We start from the raw sequence: 25416 nt of genomic DNA on the forward strand, positions 1-25416 counted from the left end.
TGTTTTCTTTCAGAAATCCACTTAATTTTCTTTACCCTATTACTGAAATGGTAATTGACAAAAGCAAGCTACATTGTCACCAGAAGAGCAATGCAAAATGTACAATTGATATTTCAAAATCATCTTTCAATCTTGAATTTCAATGATGCATTGGGGCAACGATTTTGTGAGAAACATCTTCACCCTTAAAGAAAGATTTTCTTAACTTCTTACCTGTGTGCTGATTAGATATCACCTGGTTTTCACATTAAACAGATTCCCACTTGAGAAAGCAGCAAGGATGCAGTGAGGTTTATGTTTCCTGGTGTCAACCTGTATTATTTCAGTGGACATTGTAATGAGGATGCATCTTGCTGCCTTTCCAATGAAGCAAGTTTTAATCAGTAATAGGTGAAAAACCATTCCTACAAAGGTGTTAATCAGAGACTTGGCTTTGTGGACACTTTTCAGAGAGCAAATGTGTTAGCATAAAAATAAAGCCATAAAATGGAGAGCTGATTAATCACTCAATTTGATTTCTCTGCCTGCATAATTTTTTTTCTCTGCAACCCCATGCTAAATTGTGCTTCCTGTTTTTTATAAAATGACTTAATCAAATCTGACTCTGATTGCATCAGAGAAGGCCAGGTACCCTACACTATAAGAGGTGGTTTGAAATTTTGACTTGTCTACTTAAAGATCACCAAAATTTGATCACAAGGTCAATTACGTCCCCGGGTGGGATTGAACCACCAACCTTTTGGTTAACAGCCGAATGCGCTAACCGATTGCGCCACAGAGACAGCTTGCAAAAGCATGTACTGACAAAGGCTAAAAAGCATTCATCTAGAAAGTTTCCTAGAAAAAGGTTAAAAAGGCAATAATCTGGAGAGTTTTGCAAGATTTTTCTTCCATTGACCAACGAAGAAACACATTGGTACTTTCACATGATGAGTGAGTACTTCAGGATCTCTGACACTTACATGAGCAGCAGAGTGGCGCAGCGGAAGCGTGCTGGGCCCATAACCCAGAGGTCGGTGGATCGAAACCATCCTCTGCTATGTGCACTTATTTTTTTGTTAATTAAATTCTTCCAAAACTGGAATTGATATTTTGACTCTTTTATTTTTACTTAAAGTACAATAACTTTTAACATTTTAATTTGTTTTAATAGTATATTGACAGCATTGTTTTCTTTCAGAAATCCACTTAATTTTCTTTACCCTATTACTGAACTGGTAATTGACAAAAACAAGCTACATTGTCACCAGAAGAGCAATGCAAAATGTACAATTGATATTTCAAAATCATCTTTCCATCTTGAATTTCAATGATGCATTGGGGCAACGATTTTGTGAGAAACATCTTCACCCTTAAAGAAAGATTTTCTTAACTTCTTACCTGTGTGCTGATTAGATATCACCTGGTTTTCACATTAAACAGATTCCCACTTGAGAAAGCAGCAAGGATGCAGTGAGGTTTATGTTTCCTGGTGTCAACCTGTATTATTTCAGTGGACATTGTAATGAGAATGCATCTTGCTTCCTTTCCAATGAAGCAAGTTTTAATCAGTAATAGGTGAAAAACCATTCCTACAAAGGTGTTAATCAGAGACTTGGCTTTGTGGACACTTTTCAGAGAGCAAATGTGTTAGCATAAAAATAAAGCCATAAAATGGAGAGCTGATTAATCACTCAATTGGATTTCTCTGCCTGCATAATTTTTTTTCTCTGCAACCCCATGCTAAATTGTGCTTCCTGTTTTTTATAAAATGACTTAATCAAATCTGACTCTGATTGCATCAGAGAAGGCCAGGTACCCTACACTATAAGAGGTGGTTTGAAATTTTGACTTGTCTACTTAAAGATCACCAAAATTTGATCACAAGGTCAATTACGTCCCCGGGTGGGATTGAACCACCAACCTTTACGGTTAACAGCCGAATGCGCCTACCGATTGCGCCACAGAGACAGCTTGCAAAAGCATGTACTGACAAAGGCTAAAAAGCATTCATCTAGAAAGTTTCCTAGAAAAAGGTTAAAAAGGCAATAATCTGGAGAGTTTTGCAAGATTTTTCTTCCATTGACCAACGAAGAAACACATTGGTACTTTCACATGATGAGTGAGTACTTCAGGATCTCTGACACTTACATGAGCAGCAGAGTGGCGCAGCGGAAGCGTGCTGGGCCCATAACCCAGCGGTCGGTGGATCGAAACCATCCTCTGCTATGTGCACTTATTTTTTTGTTAATTAAATTCTTCCAAAACTGGAATTGATATTTTGACTCTTTTATTTTTACTTAAAGTACAATAACTTTTAACATTTTAATTTGTTTTAATAGTATATTGACAGCATTGTTTTCTTTCAGAAATCCACTTAATTTTCTTTACCCTATTACTGAAATGGTAATTGACAAAAGCAAGCTACATTGTCACCAGAAGAGCAATGCAAAATGTACAATTGATATTTCAAAATCATCTTTCCATCTTGAATTTCAATGATGCATTGGGGCAACGATTTTGTGAGAAACATCTTCACCCTTAAAGAAAGATTTTCTTAACTTCTTACCTGTGTGCTGATTAGATATCACCTGGTTTTCACATTAAACAGATTCCCACTTGAGAAAGCAGCAAGGATGCAGTGAGGTTTATGTTTCCTGGTGTCAACCTGTATTATTTCAGTGGACATTGTAATGAGGATGCATCTTGCTGCCTTTCCAATGAAGCAAGTTTTAATCAGTAATAGGTGAAAAACCATTCCTACAAAGGTGTTAATCAGAGACTTGGCTTTGTGGACACTTTTCAGAGAGCAAATGTGTTAGCATAAAAATAAAGCCATAAAATGGAGAGCTGATTAATCACTCAATTGGATTTCTCTGCCTGCATAATTTTTTTTCTCTGCAACCCCATGCTAAATTGTGCTTCCTGTTTTTTATAAAATGACTTAATCAAATCTGACTCTGATTGCATCAGAGAAGGCCAGGTACCCTACACTATAAGAGGTGGTTTGAAATTTTGACTTGTCTACTTAAAGATCACCAAAATTTGATCACAAGGTCAATTACGTCCCCGGGTGGGATTGAACCACCAACCTTTTGGTTAACAGCCGAATGCGCTAACCGATTGCGCCACAGAGACAGCTTGCAAAATCATGTACTGACAAAGGCTAAAAAGCATTCATCTAGAAAGTTTCCTAGAAAAAGGTTAAAAAGGCAATAATCTGGAGAGTTTTGCAAGATTTTTCTTCCATTGACCAACGAAGAAACACATTGGTACTTTCACATGATGAGTGAGTACTTCAGGATCTCTGACACTTACATGAGCAGCAGAGTGGCGCAGCGGAAGCGTGCTGGGCCCATAACCCAGAGGTCGGTGGATCGAAACCATCCTCTGCTATGTGCACTTATTTTTTTGTTAATTAAATTCTTCCAAAACTGGAATTGATATTTTGACTCTTTTATTTTTACTTAAAGTACAATAACTTTTAACATTTTAATTTGTTTTAATAGTATATTGACAGCATTGTTTTCTTTCAGAAATCCACTTAATTTTCTTTACCCTATTACTGAAATGGTAATTGACAAAAACAAGCTACATTGTCACCAGAAGAGCAATGCAAAATGTACAATTGATATTTCAAAATCATCTTTCCATCTTGAATTTCAATGATGCATTGGGGCAACGATTTTGTGAGAAACATCTTCACCCTTAAAGAAAGATTTTCTTAACTTCTTACCTGTGTGCTGATTAGATATCACCTGGTTTTCACATTAAACAGATTCCCACTTGAGAAAGCAGCAAGGATGCAGTGAGGTTTATGTTTCCTGGTGTCAACCTGTATTATTTCAGTGGACATTGTAATGAGGATGCATCTTGCTTCCTTTCCAATGAAGCAAGTTTTAATCAGTAATAGGTGAAAAACCATTCCTACAAAGGTGTTAATCAGAGACTTGGCTTTGTGGACACTTTTCAGAGAGCAAATGTGTTAGCATAAAAATAAAGCCATAAAATGGAGAGCTGATTAATCACTCAATTGGATTTCTCTGCCTGCATAATTTTTTTTCTCTGCAACCCCATGCTAAATTGTGCTTCCTGTTTTTTATAAAATGACTTAATCAAATCTGACTCTGATTGCATCAGAGAAGGCCAGGTACCCTACACTATAAGAGGTGGTTTGAAATTTTGACTTGTCTACTTAAAGATCACCAAAATTTGATCACAAGGTCAATTACGTCCCCGGGTGGGATTGAACCACCAACCTTTACGGTTAACAGCCGAATGCGCCTACCGATTGCGCCACAGAGACAGCTTGCAAAAGTATGTACTGACAAAGGCTAAAAAGCATTCATCTAGAAAGTTTCCTAGAAAAAGGTTAAAAAGGCAATAATCTGGAGAGTTTTGCAAGATTTTTCTTCCATTGACCAACGAAGAAACACATTGGTACTTTCACATGATGAGTGAGTACTTCAGGATCTCTGACACTTACATGAGCAGCAGAGTGGCGCAGCGGAAGCGTGCTGGGCCCATAACCCAGCGGTCGGTGGATCGAAACCATCCTCTGCTATGTGCACTTATTTTTTTGTTAATTAAATTCTTCCAAAACTGGAATTGATATTTTGACTCTTTTATTTTTACTTAAAGTACAATAACTTTTAACATTTTAATTTGTTTTAATAGTATATTGACAGCATTGTTTTCTTTCAGAAATCCACTTAATTTTCTTTACCCTATTACTGAAATGGTAATTGACAAAAGCAAGCTACATTGTCACCAGAAGAGCAATGCAAAATGTACAATTGATATTTCAAAATCATCTTTCCATCTTGAATTTCAATGATGCATTGGGGCAACGATTTTGTGAGAAACATCTTCACCCTTAAAGAAAGATTTTCTTAACTTCTTACCTGTGTGCTGATTAGATATCACCTGGTTTTCACATTAAACAGATTCCCACTTGAGAAAGCAGCAAGGATGCAGTGAGGTTTATGTTTCCTGGTGTCAACCTGTATTATTTCAGTGGACATTGTAATGAGGATGCATCTTGCTGCCTTTCCAATGAAGCAAGTTTTAATCAGTAATAGGTGAAAAACCATTCCTACAAAGGTGTTAATCAGAGACTTGGCTTTGTGGACACTTTTCAGAGAGCAAATGTGTTAGCATAAAAATAAAGCCATAAAATGGAGAGCTGATTAATCACTCAATTGGATTTCTCTGCCTGCATAATTTTTTTTCTCTGCAACCCCATGCTAAATTGTGCTTCCTGTTTTTTATAAAATGACTTAATCAAATCTGACTCTGATTGCATCAGAGAAGGCCAGGTACCCTACACTATAAGAGGTGGTTTGAAATTTTGACTTGTCTACTTAAAGATCACCAAAATTTGATCACAAGGTCAATTACGTCCCCGGGTGGGATTGAACCACCAACCTTTCGGTTAACAGCCGAATGCGCTAACCGATTGCGCCACAGAGACAGCTTGCAAAAGCATGTACTGACAAAGGCTAAAAAGCATTCATCTAGAAAGTTTCCTAGAAAAAGGTTAAAAAGGCAATAATCTGGAGAGTTTTGCAAGATTTTTCTTCCATTGACCAACGAAGAAACACATTGGTACTTTCACATGATGAGTGAGTACTTCAGGATCTCTGACACTTACATGAGCAGCAGAGTGGCGCAGCGGAAGCGTGCTGGGCCCATAACCCAGAGGTCGGTGGATCGAAACCATCCTCTGCTAGGTGCACTTATTTTTTTGTTAATTAAATTCTTCCAAAACTGGAATTGATATTTTGACTCTTTTATTTTTACTTAAAGTACAATAACTTTTAACATTTTAATTTGTTTTAATAGTATATTGACAGCATTGTTTTCTTTCAGAAATCCACTTAATTTTCTTTACCCTATTACTGAAATGGTAATTGACAAAAGCAAGCTACATTGTCACCAGAAGAGCAATGCAAAATGTACAATTGATATTTCAAAATCATCTTTCCATCTTGAATTTCAATGATGCATTGGGGCAACGATTTTGTGAGAAACATCTTCACCCTTAAAGAAAGATTTTCTTAACTTCTTACCTGTGTGCTGATTAGATATCACCTGGTTTTCACATTAAACAGATTCCCACTTGAGAAAGCAGCAAGGATGCAGTGAGGTTTATGTTTCCTGGTGTCAACCTGTATTATTTCAGTGGACATTGTAATGAGGATGCATCTTGCTTCCTTTCCAATGAAGCAAGTTTTAATCAGTAATAGGTGAAAAACCATTCCTACAAAGGTGTTAATCAGAGACTTGGCTTTGTGGACACTTTTCAGAGAGCAAATGTGTTAGCATAAAAATAAAGCCATAAAATGGAGAGCTGATTAATCACTCAATTGGATTTCTCTGCCTGCATAATTTTTTTTCTCTGCAACCCCATGCTAAATTGTGCTTCCTGTTTTTTATAAAATGACTTAATCAAATCTGACTCTGATTGCATCAGAGAAGGCCAGGTACCCTACACTATAAGAGGTGGTTTGAAATTTTGACTTGTCTACTTAAAGATCACCAAAATTTGATCACAAGGTCAATTACGTCCCCGGGTGGGATTGAACCACCAACCTTTACGGTTAACAGCCGAATGCGCCTACCGATTGCGCCACAGAGACAGCTTGCAAAAGTATGTACTGACAAAGGCTAAAAAGCATTCATCTAGAAAGTTTCCTAGAAAAAGGTTAAAAAGGCAATAATCTGGAGAGTTTTGCAAGATTTTTCTTCCATTGACCAACGAAGAAACACATTGGTACTTTCACATGATGAGTGAGTACTTCAGGATCTCTGACACTTACATGAGCAGCAGAGTGGCGCAGCGGAAGCGTGCTGGGCCCATAACCCAGCGGTCGGTGGATCGAAACCATCCTCTGCTATGTGCACTTATTTTTTTGTTAATTAAATTCTTCCAAAACTGGAATTGATATTTTGACTCTTTTATTTTTACTTAAAGTACAATAACTTTTAACATTTTAATTTGTTTTAATAGTATATTGACAGCATTGTTTTCTTTCAGAAATCCACTTAATTTTCTTTACCCTATTACTGAAATGGTAATTGACAAAAGCAAGCTACATTGTCACCAGAAGAGCAATGCAAAATGTACAATTGATATTTCAAAATCATCTTTCCATCTTGAATTTCAATGATGCATTGGGGCAACGATTTTGTGAGAAACATCTTCACCCTTAAAGAAAGATTTTCTTAACTTCTTACCTGTGTGCTGATTAGATATCACCTGGTTTTCACATTAAACAGATTCCCACTTGAGAAAGCAGCAAGGATGCAGTGAGGTTTATGTTTCCTGGTGTCAACCTGTATTATTTCAGTGGACATTGTAATGAGGATGCATCTTGCTGCCTTTCCAATGAAGCAAGTTTTAATCAGTAATAGGTGAAAAACCATTCCTACAAAGGTGTTAATCAGAGACTTGGCTTTGTGGACACTTTTCAGAGAGCAAATGTGTTAGCATAAAAATAAAGCCATAAAATGGAGAGCTGATTAATCACTCAATTGGATTTCTCTGCCTGCATAATTTTTTTTCTCTGCAACCCCATGCTAAATTGTGCTTCCTGTTTTTTATAAAATGACTTAATCAAATCTGACTCTGATTGCATCAGAGAAGGCCAGGTACCCTACACTATAAGAGGTGGTTTGAAATTTTGACTTGTCTACTTAAAGATCACCAAAATTTGATCACAAGGTCAATTACGTCCCCGGGTGGGATTGAACCACCAACCTTTCGGTTAACAGCCGAATGCGCTAACCAATTGCGCCACAGAGACAGCTTGCAAAAGCATGTACTGACAAAGGCTAAAAAGCATTCATCTAGAAAGTTTCCTAGAAAAAGGTTAAAAAGGCAATAATCTGGAGAGTTTTGCAAGATTTTTCTTCCATTGACCAACGAAGAAACACATTGGTACTTTCACATGATGAGTGAGTACTTCAGGATCTCTGACACTTACATGAGCAGCAGAGTCGCGCAGCGGAAGCGTGCTGGGCCCATAACCCAGAGGTCGGTGGATCGAAACCATCCTCTGCTAGGTGCACTTATTTTTTTGTTAATTAAATTCTTCCAAAACTGGAATTGATATTTTGACTCTTTTATTTTTACTTAAAGTACAATAACTTTTAACATTTTAATTTGTTTTAATAGTATATTGACAGCATTGTTTTCTTTCAGAAATCCACTTAATTTTCTTTACCCTATTACTGAAATGGTAATTGACAAAAGCAAGCTACATTGTCAGCAGAAGAGCAATGCAAAATGTACAATTGATATTTCAAAATCATCCTTCCATCTTGAATTTCAATGATGCATTGGGGCAACGATTTTGTGAGAAACATCTTCACCCTTAAAGAAAGATTTTCTTAACTTCTTACCTGTGTGCTGATTAGATATCACCTGGTTTTCACATTAAACAGATTCCCACTTGAGAAAGCAGCAAGGATGCAGTGAGGTTTATGTTTCCTGGTGTCAAACTGTATTATTTCAGTGGACATTGTAATGAGGATGCATCTTGCTGCCTTTCCAATGAAGCAAGTTTTAATCAGTAATAGGTGAAAAACCATTCCTACAAAGGTGTTAATCAGAGACTTGGCTTTGTGGACACTTTTCAGAGAGCAAATGTGTTAGCATAAAAATAAAGCCATAAAATGGAGAGCTGATTAATCACTCAATTGGATTTCTCTGCCTGCATAATTTTTTTTCTCTGCAACCCCATGCTAAATTGTGCTTCCTGTTTTTTATAAAATGACTTAATCAAATCTGACTCTGATTGCATCAGAGAAGGCCAGGTACCCTACACTATAAGAGGTGGTTTGAAATTTTGACTTGTCTACTTAAAGATCACCAAAATTTGATCACAAGGTCAATTACGTCCCCGGGTGGGATTGAACCACCAACCTTTCGGTTAACAGCCGAATGCGCTAACCGATTGCGCCACAGAGACAGCTTGCAAAAGCATGTACTGACAAAGGCTAAAAAGCATTCATCTAGAAAGTTTCCTAGAAAAAGGTTAAAAAGGCAATAATCTGGAGAGTTTTGCAAGATTTTTCTTCCATTGACCAACGAAGAAACACATTGGTACTTTCACATGATGAGTGAGTACTTCAGGATCTCTGACACTTACATGAGCAGCAGAGTGGCGCAGCGGAAGCGTGCTGGGCCCATAACCCAGAGGTCGGTGGATCGAAACCATCCTCTGCTAGGTGCACTTATTTTTTTGTTAATTAAATTCTTCCAAAACTGGAATTGATATTTTGACTCTTTTATTTTTACTTAAAGTACAATAACTTTTAACATTTTAATTTGTTTTAATAGTATATTGACAGCATTGTTTTCTTTCAGAAATCCACTTAATTTTCTTTACCCTATTACTGAAATGGTAATTGACAAAAGCAAGCTACATTGTCACCAGAAGAGCAATGCAAAATGTACAATTGATATTTCAAAATCATCTTTCCATCTTGAATTTCAATGATGCATTGGGGCAACGATTTTGTGAGAAACATCTTCACCCTTAAAGAAAGATTTTCTTAACTTCTTACCTGTGTGCTGATTAGATATCACCTGGTTTTCACATTAAACAGATTCCCACTTGAGAAAGCAGCAAGGATGCAGTGAGGTTTATGTTTCCTGGTGTCAACCTGTATTATTTCAGTGGACATTGTAATGAGGATGCATCTTGCTTCCTTTCCAATGAAGCAAGTTTTAATCAGTAATAGGTGAAAAACCATTCCTACAAAGGTGTTAATCAGAGACTTGGCTTTGTGGACACTTTTCAGAGAGCAAATGTGTTAGCATAAAAATAAAGCCATAAAATGGAGAGCTGATTAATCACTCAATTGGATTTCTCTGCCTGCATAATTTTTTTTCTCTGCAACCCCATGCTAAATTGTGCTTCCTGTTTTTTATAAAATGACTTAATCAAATCTGACTCTGATTGCATCAGAGAAGGCCAGGTACCCTACACTATAAGAGGTGGTTTGAAATTTTGACTTGTCTACTTAAAGATCACCAAAATTTGATCACAAGGTCAATTACGTCCCCGGGTGGGATTGAACCACCAACCTTTACGGTTAACAGCCGAATGCGCCTACCGATTGCGCCACAGAGACAGCTTGCAAAAGTATGTACTGACAAAGGCTAAAAAGCATTCATCTAGAAAGTTTCCTAGAAAAAGGTTAAAAAGGCAATAATCTGGAGAGTTTTGCAAGATTTTTCTTCCATTGACCAACGAAGAAACACATTGGTACTTTCACATGATGAGTGAGTACTTCAGGATCTCTGACACTTACATGAGCAGCAGAGTGGCGCAGCGGAAGCGTGCTGGGCCCATAACCCAGCGGTCGGTGGATCGAAACCGTCCTCTGCTATGTGCACTTATTTTTTTGTTAATTAAATTCTTCCAAAACTGGAATTGATATTTTGACTCTTTTATTTTTACTTAAAGTACAATAACTTTTAACATTTTAATTTGTTTTAATAGTATATTGACAGCATTGTTTTCTTTCAGAAATCCACTTAATTTTCTTTACCCTATTACTGAAATGGTAATTGACAAAAGCAAGCTACATTGTCACCAGAAGAGCAATGCAAAATGTACAATTGATATTTCAAAATCATCTTTCCATCTTGAATTTCAATGATGCATTGGGGCAACGATTTTGTGAGAAACATCTTCACCCTTAAAGAAAGATTTTCTTAACTTCTTACCTGTGTGCTGATTAGATATCACCTGGTTTTCACATTAAACAGATTCCCACTTGAGAAAGCAGCAAGGATGCAGTGAGGTTTATGTTTCCTGGTGTCAACCTGTATTATTTCAGTGGACATTGTAATGAGGATGCATCTTGCTGCCTTTCCAATGAAGCAAGTTTTAATCAGTAATAGGTGAAAAACCATTCCTACAAAGGTGTTAATCAGAGACTTGGCTTTGTGGACACTTTTCAGAGAGCAAATGTGTTAGCATAAAAATAAAGCCATAAAATGGAGAGCTGATTAATCACTCAATTGGATTTCTCTGCCTGCATAATTTTTTTTCTCTGCAACCCCATGCTAAATTGTGCTTCCTGTTTTTTATAAAATGACTTAATCAAATCTGACTCTGATTGCATCAGAGAAGGCCAGGTACCCTACACTATAAGAGGTGGTTTGAAATTTTGACTTGTCTACTTAAAGATCACCAAAATTTGATCACAAGGTCAATTACGTCCCCGGGTGGGATTGAACCACCAACCTTTCGGTTAACAGCCGAATGCGCTAACCGATTGCGCCACAGAGACAGCTTGCAAAAGCATGTACTGACAAAGGCTAAAAAGCATTCATCTAGAAAGTTTCCTAGAAAAAGGTTAAAAAGGCAATAATCTGGAGAGTTTTGCAAGATTTTTCTTCCATTGACCAACGAAGAAACACATTGGTACTTTCACATGATGAGTGAGTACTTCAGGATCTCTGACACTTACATGAGCAGCAGAGTCGCGCAGCGGAAGCGTGCTGGGCCCATAACCCAGAGGTCGGTGGATCGAAACCATCCTCTGCTAGGTGCACTTATTTTTTTGTTAATTAAATTCTTCCAAAACTGGAATTGATATTTTGACTCTTTTATTTTTACTTAAAGTACAATAACTTTTAACATTTTAATTTGTTTTAATAGTATATTGACAGCATTGTTTTCTTTCAGAAATCCACTTAATTTTCTTTACCCTATTACTGAAATGGTAATTGACAAAAGCAAGCTACATTGTCAGCAGAAGAGCAATGCAAAATGTACAATTGATATTTCAAAATCATCCTTCCATCTTGAATTTCAATGATGCATTGGGGCAACGATTTTGTGAGAAACATCTTCACCCTTAAAGAAAGATTTTCTTAACTTCTTACCTGTGTGCTGATTAGATATCACCTGGTTTTCACATTAAACAGATTCCCACTTGAGAAAGCAGCAAGGATGCAGTGAGGTTTATGTTTCCTGGTGTCAAACTGTATTATTTCAGTGGACATTGTAATGAGGATGCATCTTGCTGCCTTTCCAATGAAGCAAGTTTTAATCAGTAATAGGTGAAAAACCATTCCTACAAAGGTGTTAATCAGAGACTTGGCTTTGTGGACACTTTTCAGAGAGCAAATGTGTTAGCATAAAAATAAAGCCATAAAATGGAGAGCTGATTAATCACTCAATTGGATTTCTCTGCCTGCATAATTTTTTTTCTCTGCAACCCCATGCTAAATTGTGCTTCCTGTTTTTTATAAAATGACTTAATCAAATCTGACTCTGATTGCATCAGAGAAGGCCAGGTACCCTACACTATAAGAGGTGGTTTGAAATTTTGACTTGTCTACTTAAAGATCACCAAAATTTGATCACAAGGTCAATTACGTCCCCGGGTGGGATTGAACCACCAACCTTTCGGTTAACAGCCGAATGCGCTAACCGATTGCGCCACAGAGACAGCTTGCAAAAGCATGTACTGACAAAGGCTAAAAAGCATTCATCTAGAAAGTTTCCTAGAAAAAGGTTAAAAAGGCAATAATCTGGAGAGTTTTGCAAGATTTTTCTTCCATTGACCAACGAAGAAACACATTGGTACTTTCACATGATGAGTGAGTACTTCAGGATCTCTGACACTTACATGAGCAGCAGAGTGGCGCAGCGGAAGCGTGCTGGGCCCATAACCCAGAGGTCGGTGGATCGAAACCATCCTCTGCTATGTGCACTTATTTTTTTGTTAATTAAATTCTTCCAAAACTGGAATTGATATTTTGACTCTTTTATTTTTACTTAAAGTACAATAACTTTTAACATTTTAATTTGTTTTAATAGTATATTGACAGCATTGTTTTCTTTCAGAAATCCACTTAATTTTCTTTACCCTATTACTGAAATGGTAATTGACAAAAACAAGCTACATTGTCACCAGAAGAGCAATGCAAAATGTACAATTGATATTTCAAAATCATCTTTCCATCTTGAATTTCAATGATGCATTGGGGCAACGATTTTGTGAGAAACATCTTCACCCTTAAAGAAAGATTTTCTTAACTTCTTACCTGTGTGCTGATTAGATATCACCTGGTTTTCACATTAAACAGATTCCCACTTGAGAAAGCAGCAAGGATGCAGTGAGGTTTATGTTTCCTGGTGTCAACCTGTATTATTTCAGTGGACATTGTAATGAGGATGCATCTTGCTGCCTTTCCAATGAAGCAAGTTTTAATCAGTAATAGGTGAAAAACCATTCCTACAAAGGTGTTAATCAGAGACTTGGCTTTGTGGACACTTTTCAGAGAGCAAATGTGTTAGCATAAAAATAAAGCCATAAAATGGAGAGCTGATTAATCACTCAATTGGATTTCTCTGCCTGCATAATTTTTTTTCTCTGCAACCCCATGCTAAATTGTGCTTCCTGTTTTTTATAAAATGACTTAATCAAATCTGACTGCATCAGAGAAGGCCAGGTACCCTACACTATAAGAGGTGGTTTGAAATTTTGACTTGTCTACTTAAAGATCACCAAAATTTGATCACAAGGTCAATTACGTCCCCGGGTGGGATTGAACCACCAACCTTTCGGTTAACAGCCGAATGCGCCTACCGATTGCGCCACAGAGACAGCTTGCAAAAGCATGTACTGACAAAGGCTAAAAAGCATTCATCTAGAAAGTTTCCTAGAAAAAGGTTAAAAAGGCAATAATCTGGAGAGTTTTGCAAGATTTTTCTTCCATTGACCAACGAAGAAACACATTGGTACTTTCACATGATGAGTGAGTACTTCAGGATCTCTGACACTTACATGAGCAGCAGAGTGGCGCAGCGGAAGCGTGCTGGGCCCATAACCCAGAGGTCGGTGGATCGAAACCATCCTCTGCTATGTGCACTTATTTTTTTGTTAATTATATTCTTCCAAAACGGGAATTGATATTTTGACTCTTTTATTTTTACTTAAAGTACAATAACTTTTAACATTTTAATTTGTTTTAATAGTATATTGACAGCATTGTTTTCTTTCAGAAATCCACTTAATTTTCTTTACCCTATTACTGAAATGGTAATTGACAAAAACAAGCTACATTGTCACCAGAAGAGCAATGCAAAATGTACAATTAATATTTCAAAATCATCTTTCCATCTTGAATTTCAATGATGCATTGGGGCAACGATTTTGTGAGAAACATCTTCACCCTTAAAGAAAGATTTTCTTAACTTCTTACCTGTGTGCTGATTAGATATCACCTGGTTTTCACATTAAACAGATTCCCACTTGAGAAAGCAGCAAGGATGCAGTGAGGTTTATGTTTCCTGGTGTCAACCTGTATTATTTCAGTGGACATTGTAATGAGGATGCATCTTGCTGCCTTTCCAATGAAGCAAGTTTTAATCAGTAATAGGTGAAAAACCATTCCTACAAAGGTGTTAATCAGAGACTTGGCTTTGTGGACACTTTTCAGAGAGCAAATGTGTTAGCATAAAAATAAAGCCATAAAATGGAGAGCTGATTAATCACTTAATTGGATTTCTCTGCCTGCATAATTTTTTTTCTCTGCAACCCCATGCTAAATTGTGCTTCCTGTTTTTTATAAAATGACTTAATCAAATCTGACTCTGATTGCATCAGAGAAGGCCAGGTACCCTACACTATAAGAGGTGGTTTGAAATTTTGACTTGTCTACTTAAAGATCACTAAAATTTGATCACAAGGTCAATTACGTCCCCGGGTGGGATTGAACCACCAACCTTTCGGTTAACAGCCGAATGCGCTAACCGATTGCGCCACAGAGACAGCTTGCAAAAGCATGTACTGACAAAGGCTAAAAAGCATTCATCTAGAAAGTTTCCTAGAAAAAGGTTAAAAAGGCAATAATCTGGAGAGTTTTGCAAGATTTTTCTTCCATTGACCAACGAAGAAACACATTGGTACTTTCACATGATGAGTGAGTACTTCAGGATCTCTGACACTTACATGAGCAGCAGAGTAGCGCAGCGGAAGCGTGCTGGGCCCATAACCCAGAGGTCGGTGGATCGAAACCATCCTCTGCTATGTGCACTTATTTTTTTGTTAATTAAATTCTTCCAAAACTGGAATTGATATTTTGACTCTTTTATTTTTACTTAAAGTACAATAACTTTTAACATTTTAATTTGTTTTAATAGTATATTGACAGCATTGTTTTCTTTCAGAAATCCACTTAATTTTCTTTACCCTATTACTGAAATGGTAATTGACAAAAACAAGCTACATTGTCACCAGAAGAGCAATGCAAAATGTACAATTGATATTTCAAAATCATCTTTCCATCTTGAATTTCAATGATGCATTGGGGCAACGATTTTGTGAGAAACATCTTCACCCTTAAAGAAAGATTTTCTTAACTTCTTACCTGTGTGCTGATTAGATATCACCTGGTTTTCACATTAAACAGATTCCCACTTGAGAAAGCAGCAAGGATGCAGTGAGGTTTATGTTTCCTGGTGTCAACCTGTATTATTTCAGTGGACATTGTAATGAGGATGCATCTTGCTGCCTTTCCAATGAAGCAAGTTTTAATCAGTAATAGGTGAAAAACCATTCCTACAAAGGTGTTAATCAGAGACTTGGCTTTGTGGACACTTTTCAGAGAGCAAATGTGTTAGCATAAAAATAAAGCCATAAAATGGAGAGCTGATTAATCACTCAATTGGATTTCTCTGCCTGCATAATTTTTTTTCTCTGCAACCCCATGCTAAATTGTGCTTCCTGTTTTTTATAAAATGACTTAATCAAATCTGACTCTGATTGCATCAGAGAAGGCCAGGTACCCTACACTATAAGAGGTGGTTTGAAATTTTGACTTGTCTACTTAAAGATCACCAAAATTTGATCACAAGGTCAATTACGTCCCCGGGTGGGATTGAACCACCAACCTTTCGTTTAACAGCCGAATGCGCTAACCGATTGCGCCACAGAGACAGCTTGCAAAAGCATGTACTGACAAAGGCTAAAAAGCATTCATCTAGAAAGTTTCCTAGAAAAAGGTTAAAAAGGCAATAATCTGGAGAGTTTTGCAAGATTTTTCTTCCATTGACCAACGAAGAAACACATTGGTACTTTCACATGATGAGTGAGTACTTCAGGATCTCTGACACTTACATGAGCAGCAGAGTGGCGCAGCGGAAGCGTGCTGGGCCCATAACCCAGAGGTCGGTTGATCGAAACCATCCTCTGCTATGTGCACTTATTTTTTTGTTAATTAAATTCTTCCAAAACGGGAATTGATATTTTGACTCTTTTATTTTTACTTAAAGTACAATAACTTTTAACATTTTAATTTGTTTTAATAGTATATTGACAGCATTGTTTTCTTTCAGAAATCCACTTAATTTTCTTTACCCTATTACTGAAATGGTAATTGACAAAAACAAGCTACATTGTCACCAGAAGAGCAATGCAAAATGTACAATTGATTTTTCAAAATCATCTTTCCATCTTGAATTTCAATGATGCATTGGGGCAACGATTTTGTGAGAAACATCTTCACCCTTAAAGAAAGATTTTCTTAACTTCTTACCTGTGTGCTGATTAGATATCACCTGGTTTTCACATTAAACAGATTCCCACTTGAGAAAGCAGCAAGGATGCAGTGAGGTTTATGTTTCCTGGTGTCAACCTGTATTATTTCAGTGGACATTGTAATGAGGATGCATTGCCTTTCCAATGAAGCAAGTTTTAATCAGTAATAGGTGAAAAACCATTCCTACAAAGGTGTTAATCAGAGACTTGGCTTTGTGGACACTTTTCAGAGAGCAAATGTGTTAGCATAAAAATAAAGCCATAAAATGGAGAGCTGATTAATCACTCAATTGGATTTCTCTGCCTGCATAATTTTTTTTCTCTGCAACCCCATGCTAAATTGTGCTTCCTGTTTTTTATAAAATGACTTAATCAAATCTGACTCTGATTGCATCAGAGAAGGCCAGGTACCCTACACTATAAGAGGTGGTTTGAAATTTTTACTTGTCTACTTAAAGATCACCAAAATTTGATCACAAGGTCAATTACGTCCCCGGGTGGGATTGAACCACCAACCTTTCGGTTAACAGCCGAATGCGCTAACCGATTGCGCCACAGAGACAGCTTGCAAAAGCATGTACTGACAAAGGCTAAAAAGCATTCATCTAGAAAGTTTCCTAGAAAAAGGTTAAAAAGGCAATAATCTGGAGAGTTTTGCAAGATTTTTCTTCCATTGACCAACGAAGAAACACATTGGTACTTTCACATGATGAGTGAGTACTTCAGGATCTCTGATACTTACATGAGCAGCAGAGTAGCGCAGCGGAAGCGTGCTGGGCCCATGACCCAGAGGTCGGTGGATCGAAACCATCCTCTGCTATGTGCACTTATGTTTTTGTTAATTAAATTCTTCCAAAACGGGAATTGATATTTTGACTCTTTTATTTTTACTTAAAGTACAATAACTTTTAACATTTTAATTTGTTTTAATAGTATATTGACAGCATTGTTTTCTTTCAGAAATCCACTTAATTTTCTTTACCCTATTACTGAAATGGTAATTGACAAAAACAAGCTACATTGTCACCAGAAGAGCAATGCAAAATGTACAATTAATATTTCAAAATCATCTTTCCATCTTGAATTTCAATGATGCATTGGGGCAACGATTTTGTGAGAAACATCTTCACCCTTAAAGAAAGATTTTCTTAACTTCTTACCTGTGTGCTGATTAGATATCACCTGGTTTTCACATTAAACAGATTCCCACTTGAGAAAGCAGCAAGGATGCAGTGAGGTTTATGTTTCCTGGTGTCAACCTGTATTATTTCAGTGGACATTGTAATGAGGATGCATCTTGCTGCCTTTCCAATGAAGCAAGTTTTAATCAGTAATAGGTGAAAAACCATTCCTACAAAGGTGTTAATCAGAGACTTGGCTTTGTGGACACTTTTCATAGAGCAAATGTGTTAGCATAAAAATAAAGCCATAAAATGGAGAGCTGATTAATCACTCAATTGGATTTCTCTGCCTGCATAATTTTTTTTCTCTGCAACCCCATGCTAAATTGTGCTTCCTGTTTTTTATAAAATGACTTAATCAAATCTGACTCTGATTGCATCAGAGAAGCCCAGGTACCCTACACTATAAGAGGTTGTTTGAAATTTTGACTTGTCTACTTAAAGATCACCAAAATTTGATCACAATGTCAATTACATCCCCGGGTGGGATTGAACCACCAACCTTTCGGTTAACAGCCGAATGCGCTAACTGATTGCGCCACAGAGACAGCTTGCAAAAGCATGTACTGACAATGGCAAAAAAGCATTCATCTAGAAAGTTTCCTAGAAAAAGGTTAAAAAGGCAATAATCTGGAGAGTTTTGCAAGATTTTTCTTCCATTGACCAACGAAGAAACACATTGGTACTTTCACATGATGAGTGAGTACTTCAGGATCTCTGACACTTACATGAGCAGCAGAGTAGCGCAGCGGAAGCGTGCTGGGCCCATAACTCAGAGGTCGGTGGATCGAAACCATCCTCTGCTATGTGCACTTATTTTTTTGTTAATTAAATTCTTCCAAAACTGGAATTGATATTTTGACTCTTTTATTTTTACTTAAAGTACAATAACTTTTAACATTTTAATTTGTTTTAATAGTATATTGACAGCATTGTTTTCTTTCAGAAATCCACTTAATTTTCTTTACCCTATTACTGAAATGGTAATTGACAAAAACAAGCTACATTGTCACCAGAAGAGCAATGCAAAATGTACAATTGATATTTCAAAATCATCTTTCCATCTTGAATTTCAATGATGCATTGGGGCAACGATTTTGTGAGAAACATCTTCACCCTTAAAGAAAGATTTTCTTAACTTCTTACCTGTGTGCTGATTAGATATCACCTGGTTTTCACATTAAACAGATTCCCACTTGAGAAAGCAGCAAGGATGCAGTGAGGTTTATGTTTCCTGGTGTCAACCTGTATTATTTCAGTGGACATTGTAATGAGGATGCATCTTGCTGCCTTTCCAATGAAGCAAGTTTTAATCAGTAATAGGTGAAAAACCATTCCTACAAAGGTGTTAATCAGAGACTTGGCTTTGTGGACACTTTTCAGAGAGCAAATGTGTTAGCATAAAAATAAAGCCATAAAATGGAGAGCTGATAAATCACTAAATTGGATTTCTCTGCCTGCATAATTTTTTTTCTCTGCAACCCCATGCTAAATTGTGCTTCCTGTTTTTTATAAAATGACTTAATCAAATCTGACTCTGATTGCATCAGAGAAGGCCAGGTACCCTACACTATAAGAGGTGGTTTGAAATTTTGACTTGTCTACTTAAAGATCACCAAAATTTGATCACAAGGTCAATTACGTCCCCGGGTGGGATTGAACCACCAACCTTTCGGTAAACAGCCGAATGCGCTAACCGATTGCGCCACAGAGACAGCTTGCAAAAGCATGTACTGACAAAGGCTAAAAAGCATTCATCTAGAAAGTTTCCTAGAAAAAGGTTAAAAAGGCAATAATCTGGAGAGTTCTGCAAGATTTTTCTTCCATTGACCAACGAAGAAACACATTGGTACTTTCACATGATGAGTGAGTACTTCAGGATCTCTGACACTTACATGAGCAGCAGAGTGGTGCAGCGGAAGCGTGCTGGGCCCATAACCCAGAGGTCGGTGGATCGAAACCATCCTCTGCTATGTGCACTTATTTTTTTGTTAATTAAATTCTTCCAAAACTGGAATTGATATTTTGACTCTTTTATTTTTACTTAAAGTACAATAACTTTTAACATTTTAATTTGTTTTAATAGTATATTGACAGCATTGTTTTCTTTCAGAAATCCACTTAATTTTCTTTACCCTATTACTGAAATGGTAATTGACAAAAACAAGCTACATTGTCACCAGAACGAGCAATGCAAAATGTACAATTGATATTTCAAAATCATCTTTCCATCTTGAATTTCAATGATGCATTGGGGTAACGATTTTGTGAGAAACATCTTCACCCTTAAAGAAAGATTTTCTTAACTTCTTACCTGTGTGCTGATTAGATATCACCTGGTTTTCACATTAAACAGATTCCCACTTGAGAAAGCAGCAAGGATGCAGTGAGGTTTATGTTTCCTGGTGTCAACCTGTATTATTTCAGTGGACATTGTAATGAGGATGCATCTTGCTGCCTTTCCAATGAAGCAAGTTTTAATCAGTAATAGGTGAAAAACCATTCCTACAAAGGTGTTAATCAGAGACTTGGCTTTGTGGACACTTTTCAGAGAGCAAATGTGTTAGCATAAAAATAAAGCCATAAAATGGAGAGCTGATTAATCACTCAATTGGATTTCTCTGCCTGCATATTTTTTTTTCTCTGCAACCCCATGCTAAATTGTGCTTCCTGTTTTTTATAAAATGACTTAATCAAATCTGACTCTGATTGCATCAGAGAAGGCCAGGTACCCTACACTATAAGAGGTGGTTTGAAATTTTGACTTGTCTACTTAAAGATCACCAAAATTTGATCACAATGTCAATTACGTCCCCGGGTGGGATTGAACCACCAACCTTTCGGTTAACAGCCGAATGCGCTAACCGATTGCGCCACAGAGACAGCTTGCAAAAGCATGTACTGACAAAGGCTAAAAAGCATTCATCTAGAAAGTTTCCTAGAAAAAGGTTAAAAAGGCAATAATCTGGAGAGTTTTGCAAGATTTTTCTTCCATTGACCAACGAAGAAACACATTGGTACTTTCACATGATGAGTGAGTACTTCAGGATCTCTGACACTTACATGAGCAGCAGAGTGGCGCAGCGGAAGCGTGCTGGGCCCATAACCTAGAGGTCGGTGGATCGAAACCATCCTCTGCTATGTGCACTTATTTTTTTGTTAATTAAATTCTTCCAAAACTGGAATTGATATTTTGACTCTTTTATTTTTACTTAAAGTACAATAACTTTTAACATTTTAACTTGTTTTAATAGTATATTGACAGCATTGTTTTCTTTCAGAAATCCACTTAATTTTCTTTACCCTATTACTGAAATGGTAATTGACAAAAACAAGCTACATTGTCACCAGAAGAGCAATGCAAAATGTACAATTGATATTTCAAAATCATCTTTCCAGCTTGAATTTCAATGATGCATTGGGGCAACGATTTTGTGAGAAACATCTTCACCCTTAAAGAAAGATTTTCTTAACTCCTTACCTGTGTGCTGATTAGATATCACCTGGTTTTCACATTAAACAGATTCCCACTTGAGAAAGCAGCAAGGATGCAGTGAGGTTTATGTTTCCTGGTGTCAACCTGTATTATTTCAGTGGACATTGTAATGAGGATGCATCTTGCTGCCTTTCCAATGAAGCAAGTTTTAATCAGTAATAGGTGAAAAACCATTCCTACAAAGGTGTTAATCAGAGACTTGGCTTTGTGGACACTTTTCAGAGAGCAAATGTGTTAGCATAAAAATAAAGCCATAAAATGGAGAGCTGATTAATCAATCAATTGGATTTCTCTGCCTGCATAATTTTTTTTCTCTGCAACCCCATGCTAAATTGTGCTTCCTGTTTTTTATAAAATGACTTAATCAAATCTGACTCTGATTGCATCAGAGAAGGCCAGGTACCCTACACTATAAGAGGTGGTTTGAAATTTTGACTTGTCTACTTAAAGATCACCAAAATTTGATCACAAGGTCAATTACGTCCCCGGGTGGGATTGAACCACCAACCTTTCGGTTAACAGCCGAATGCGCTAACCGATTGCGCCACAGAGACAGCTTGCAAAAGCATGTACTGACAAAGGCTAAAAAGCATTCATCTAGAAAGTTTCCTAGAAAAAGGTTAAAAAGGCAATAATCTGGAGAGTTTTGCAAGATTTTTCTTCCATTGACCAACGAAGAAACACATTGGTACTTTCACATGATGAGTGAGTACTTCAGGATCTCTGACACTTACATGAGCAGCAGAGTGGCGCAGCGGAAGCGTGCTGGGCCCATAACCCAGAGGTCGGTGGATTGAAACCATCCTCTGCTATGTGCACTTATTTTTTTGTTAATTAAATTCTTCCAAAACTGGAATTGATATTTTGACTCTTTTATTTTTACTTAAAGTACAATAACTTTTAACATTTTAATTTGTTTTAATAGTATATTGACAGCATTGTTTTCTTTCAGAAATCCACTTAATTTTCTTTACCCTATTACTGAAATGGTAATTGACAAAAACAAGCTACATTGTCACCAGAAGAGCAATGCAACATGTACAATTGATATTTCAAAATCATCTTTCCATCTTGAATTTCAATGATGCATTGGGGCAACGATTTTGTGAGAAACATCTTCACCCTTAAAGAAAGATTTTCTTAACTTCTTACCTGTGTGCTGATTAGATATCACCTGGTTTTCACATTAAACAGATTCCCACTTGAGAAAGCAGCAAGGATGCAGTGAGGTTTATGTTTCCTGGTGTCAACCTGTATTATTTCAGTGGACATTGTAATGAGGATGCATCTTGCTGCCTTTCCAATGAAGCAAGTTTTAATCAGTAATAGGTGAAAAACCATTCCTACAAAGGTGTTAATCAGAGACTTGGCTTTGTGGACACTTTTCAGAGAGCAAATGTGTTAGCATAAAAATAAAGCCATAAAATGGAGAGCTGATTAATCACTCAATTGGATTTCTCTGCCTGCATAATTTTTCTTCTCTGCAACCCCATGCTAAATTGTGCTTCCTGTTTTTTATAAAATGACTTAATCAAATCTGACTCTGATTGCATCAGAGAAGGCCAGGTACCCTACACTATAAGATGTGGTTTGAAATTTTGACTTGTCTACTTAAAGATCACCAAAATTTGATCACAAGGTCAATTACGTCCTCGGGTGGGATTGAACCACCAACCTTTCGATTAACAGCCGAATGCGCTAACCGATTGCGCCACAGAGACAGCTTGTAAAAGCATGTACTGACAAAGGCTAAAAAGCATTCATCTAGAAAGTTTCCTAGAAAAAGGTTAAAAAGGCAATAATCTGGAGAGTTTTGCAAGATTTTTCTTCCATTGACCAACGAAGAAACACATTGGTACTTTCACATGATGAGTGAGTACTTCAGGATCTCTGACACTTACATGAGCAGCAGAGTGGCTCAGCGGAAGCGTGCTGGGCCCATAACCTAGAGGTCGGTGGATCGAAACCATCCTCTGCTATGTGCACTTATTTTTTTGTTAATTAAATTCTTCCAAAACTGGAATTGATATTTTGACTCTTTTATTTTTACTTAAAGTACAATAACTTTTAACATTTTAATTTGTTTTAATAGTATATTGACAGCATTGTTTTCTTTCAGAAATCCACTTAATTTTCTTTACCCTATTACTGAAATGGTAATTGACAAAAACAAGCTACATTGTCACCAGAAGAGCAATGCAAAATGTACAATTGATATTTCAAAATCATCTTTCCATCTTGAATTTCAATGATGCATTGGGGCAACGATTTTGTGAGAAACATCATCACCCTTAAAGAAAGATTTTCTTAACTTCTTACCTGTGTGCTGATTAGATATCACCTGGTTTTCACATTAAACAGATTCCCACTTGAGAAAGCAGCAAGGATGCAGTGAGGTTTATGTTTCCTGGTGTCAACCTGTATTATTTCAGTGGACATTGTAATGAGGATGCATCTTGCTGCCTTTCCAATGAAGCAAGTTTTAATCAGTAATAGGTGAAAAACCATTCCTACAAAGGTGTTAATCAGAGACTTGGCTTTGTGGACACTTTTCAGAGAGCAAATGTGTTAGCATAAAAATAAAGCCATAAAATGGAGAGCTGATTAATCACTCAATTGGATTTCTCTGCCTGCATAATTTTTTTTCTCTGCAACCCCATGCTAAATTGTGCTTCCTGTTTTTTATAAAATGACTTAATCAAATCTGACTCTGATTGCATCAGAGAAGGCCAGGTACCCTACACTATAAGAGGTGGTTTGAAATTTTGACTTGTCTACTTAAAGATCACCAAAATTTGATCACAAGGTCAATTACGTCCTCGGGTGGGATTGAACCACCAACCTTTCGATTAACAGCCGAATGCGCTAACCGATTGCGCCACAGAGACAGCTTGTAAAAGCATGTACTGACAAAGGCTAAAAAGCATTCATCTAGAAAGTTTCCTAGAAAAAGGTTAAAAAGGCAATAATCTGGAGAGTTTTGCAAGATTTTTCTTCCATTGACCAACGAAGAAACACATTGGTACTTTCACATGATGAGTGAGTACTTCAGGATCTCTGACACTTACATGAGCAGCAGAGTGGCGCAGCGGTAGCGTGCTGGGCCCATAACCCAGAGGTCGGTGGATCGAAACCATCCTCTGCTATGTGCACTTATTTTTTTGTTAATTAAATTCTTCCAAAACTGGAATTGATATTTTGACTCTTTTATTTTTACTTAAAGTACAATAACTTTTAACATTTTAATTTGTTTTAATAGTATATTGACAGCATTGTTTTCTTTCAGAAATCCACTTAATTTTCTTTACCCTATTACTGAAATGGTAATTGACAAAAACAAGCTACATTGTCACCAGAAGAGCAATGCAAAATGTACAATTGATATTTCAAAATCATCTTTCCATCTTGAATTTCAATGATGCATTGGGGCAACGATTTTGTGAGAAACATCTTCACCCTTAAAGAAAGATTTTCTTAACTTCTTACCTGTGTGCTGATTAGATATCACCTGGTTTTCACATTAAACAGATTCCCACTTGAGAAAGCAGCAAGGATGCAGTGAGGTTTATGTTTCCTGGTGTCAACCTGTATTATTTCAGTGGACATTGTAATGAGGATGCATCTTGCTGCCTTTCCAATGAAGCAAGTTTTAATCAGTAATAGGTGAAAAACCATTCCTACAAAGGTGTTAATCAGAGACTTGGCTTTGTGGACACTTTTCAGAGAGCAAATGTGTTAGCATAAAAATAAAGCCATAAAATGGAGAGCTGATTAATCACTCAATTGGATTTCTCTGCCTGCATAATTTTTTTTCTCTGCAACCCCATGCTAAATTGTGCTTCCTGTTTTTTATAAAATGACTTAATCAAATCTGACTCTGATTGCATCAGAGAAGGCCAGGTACCCTACACTATAAGAGGTGGTTTGAAATTTTGACTTGTCTACTTAAAGATCACCAAAATTTGATCACAAGGTCAATTACGTCCCCGGGTGGGATTGAACCACCAGCCTTTCGGTTAACAGCCGAATGCACTAACCTATTGCGCCACAGAGACAGCTTGCAAAAGCATGTACTGACAAAGGCTAAAAAGCATTCATCTAGAAAGTTTCCTAGAAAAAGGTTAAAAAGGCAATAATCTGGAGAGTTTTGCAAGATTTTTCTTCCATTGACCAACGAAGAAATACATT

General features: G+C 37.0%; 14 non-coding genes across 14 annotated transcripts; 1 reads left to right on the forward strand and 13 right to left on the reverse strand.

Moving 5' to 3' along the window:
• Positions 1–708: 708 nt before the first annotated feature.
• TRNAN-GUU (transfer RNA asparagine (anticodon GUU)) lies at positions 709–782 on the reverse strand. Its single transcript has one exon. It is a non-coding gene; the product is annotated as a tRNA-Asn (tRNA).
• Positions 783–3043: 2261 nt separating this feature from the next.
• Positions 3044–3117, reverse strand: TRNAN-GUU (transfer RNA asparagine (anticodon GUU)). The gene has a single exon. It is a non-coding gene; the product is annotated as a tRNA-Asn (tRNA).
• A 2261-nt stretch (positions 3118–5378) lies between these two features.
• TRNAN-GUU (transfer RNA asparagine (anticodon GUU)) lies at positions 5379–5452 on the reverse strand. Its single transcript has one exon. It is a non-coding gene; the product is annotated as a tRNA-Asn (tRNA).
• A 2261-nt stretch (positions 5453–7713) lies between these two features.
• On the reverse strand, positions 7714–7787 carry TRNAN-GUU (transfer RNA asparagine (anticodon GUU)). Its single transcript has one exon. It is a non-coding gene; the product is annotated as a tRNA-Asn (tRNA).
• Positions 7788–8880: 1093 nt separating this feature from the next.
• TRNAN-GUU (transfer RNA asparagine (anticodon GUU)) lies at positions 8881–8954 on the reverse strand. Its single transcript has one exon. It is a non-coding gene; the product is annotated as a tRNA-Asn (tRNA).
• A 2261-nt stretch (positions 8955–11215) lies between these two features.
• On the reverse strand, positions 11216–11289 carry TRNAN-GUU (transfer RNA asparagine (anticodon GUU)). Its single transcript has one exon. It is a non-coding gene; the product is annotated as a tRNA-Asn (tRNA).
• Positions 11290–12382: 1093 nt separating this feature from the next.
• Positions 12383–12456, reverse strand: TRNAN-GUU (transfer RNA asparagine (anticodon GUU)). The gene has a single exon. It is a non-coding gene; the product is annotated as a tRNA-Asn (tRNA).
• Positions 12457–13543: 1087 nt separating this feature from the next.
• TRNAN-GUU (transfer RNA asparagine (anticodon GUU)) lies at positions 13544–13617 on the reverse strand. Its single transcript has one exon. It is a non-coding gene; the product is annotated as a tRNA-Asn (tRNA).
• Positions 13618–14710: 1093 nt separating this feature from the next.
• Positions 14711–14784, reverse strand: TRNAN-GUU (transfer RNA asparagine (anticodon GUU)). The gene has a single exon. It is a non-coding gene; the product is annotated as a tRNA-Asn (tRNA).
• A 2255-nt stretch (positions 14785–17039) lies between these two features.
• TRNAN-GUU (transfer RNA asparagine (anticodon GUU)) lies at positions 17040–17113 on the reverse strand. Its single transcript has one exon. It is a non-coding gene; the product is annotated as a tRNA-Asn (tRNA).
• Positions 17114–19373: 2260 nt separating this feature from the next.
• On the reverse strand, positions 19374–19447 carry TRNAN-GUU (transfer RNA asparagine (anticodon GUU)). Its single transcript has one exon. It is a non-coding gene; the product is annotated as a tRNA-Asn (tRNA).
• Positions 19448–20541: 1094 nt separating this feature from the next.
• On the reverse strand, positions 20542–20615 carry TRNAN-GUU (transfer RNA asparagine (anticodon GUU)). The gene has a single exon. It is a non-coding gene; the product is annotated as a tRNA-Asn (tRNA).
• Positions 20616–21708: 1093 nt separating this feature from the next.
• On the reverse strand, positions 21709–21782 carry TRNAN-GUU (transfer RNA asparagine (anticodon GUU)). Its single transcript has one exon. It is a non-coding gene; the product is annotated as a tRNA-Asn (tRNA).
• A 2520-nt stretch (positions 21783–24302) lies between these two features.
• On the forward strand, positions 24303–24374 carry TRNAM-CAU (transfer RNA methionine (anticodon CAU)). The gene has a single exon. It is a non-coding gene; the product is annotated as a tRNA-Met (tRNA).
• The last annotated feature ends 1042 nt before the right edge of the window (positions 24375–25416 follow it).

Source organism: Pseudophryne corroboree, chromosome 4 (genome assembly GCF_028390025.1).
Source record: "Pseudophryne corroboree isolate aPseCor3 chromosome 4, aPseCor3.hap2, whole genome shotgun sequence".
Lineage (NCBI taxonomy): Eukaryota > Metazoa > Chordata > Amphibia > Anura > Myobatrachidae > Pseudophryne > Pseudophryne corroboree.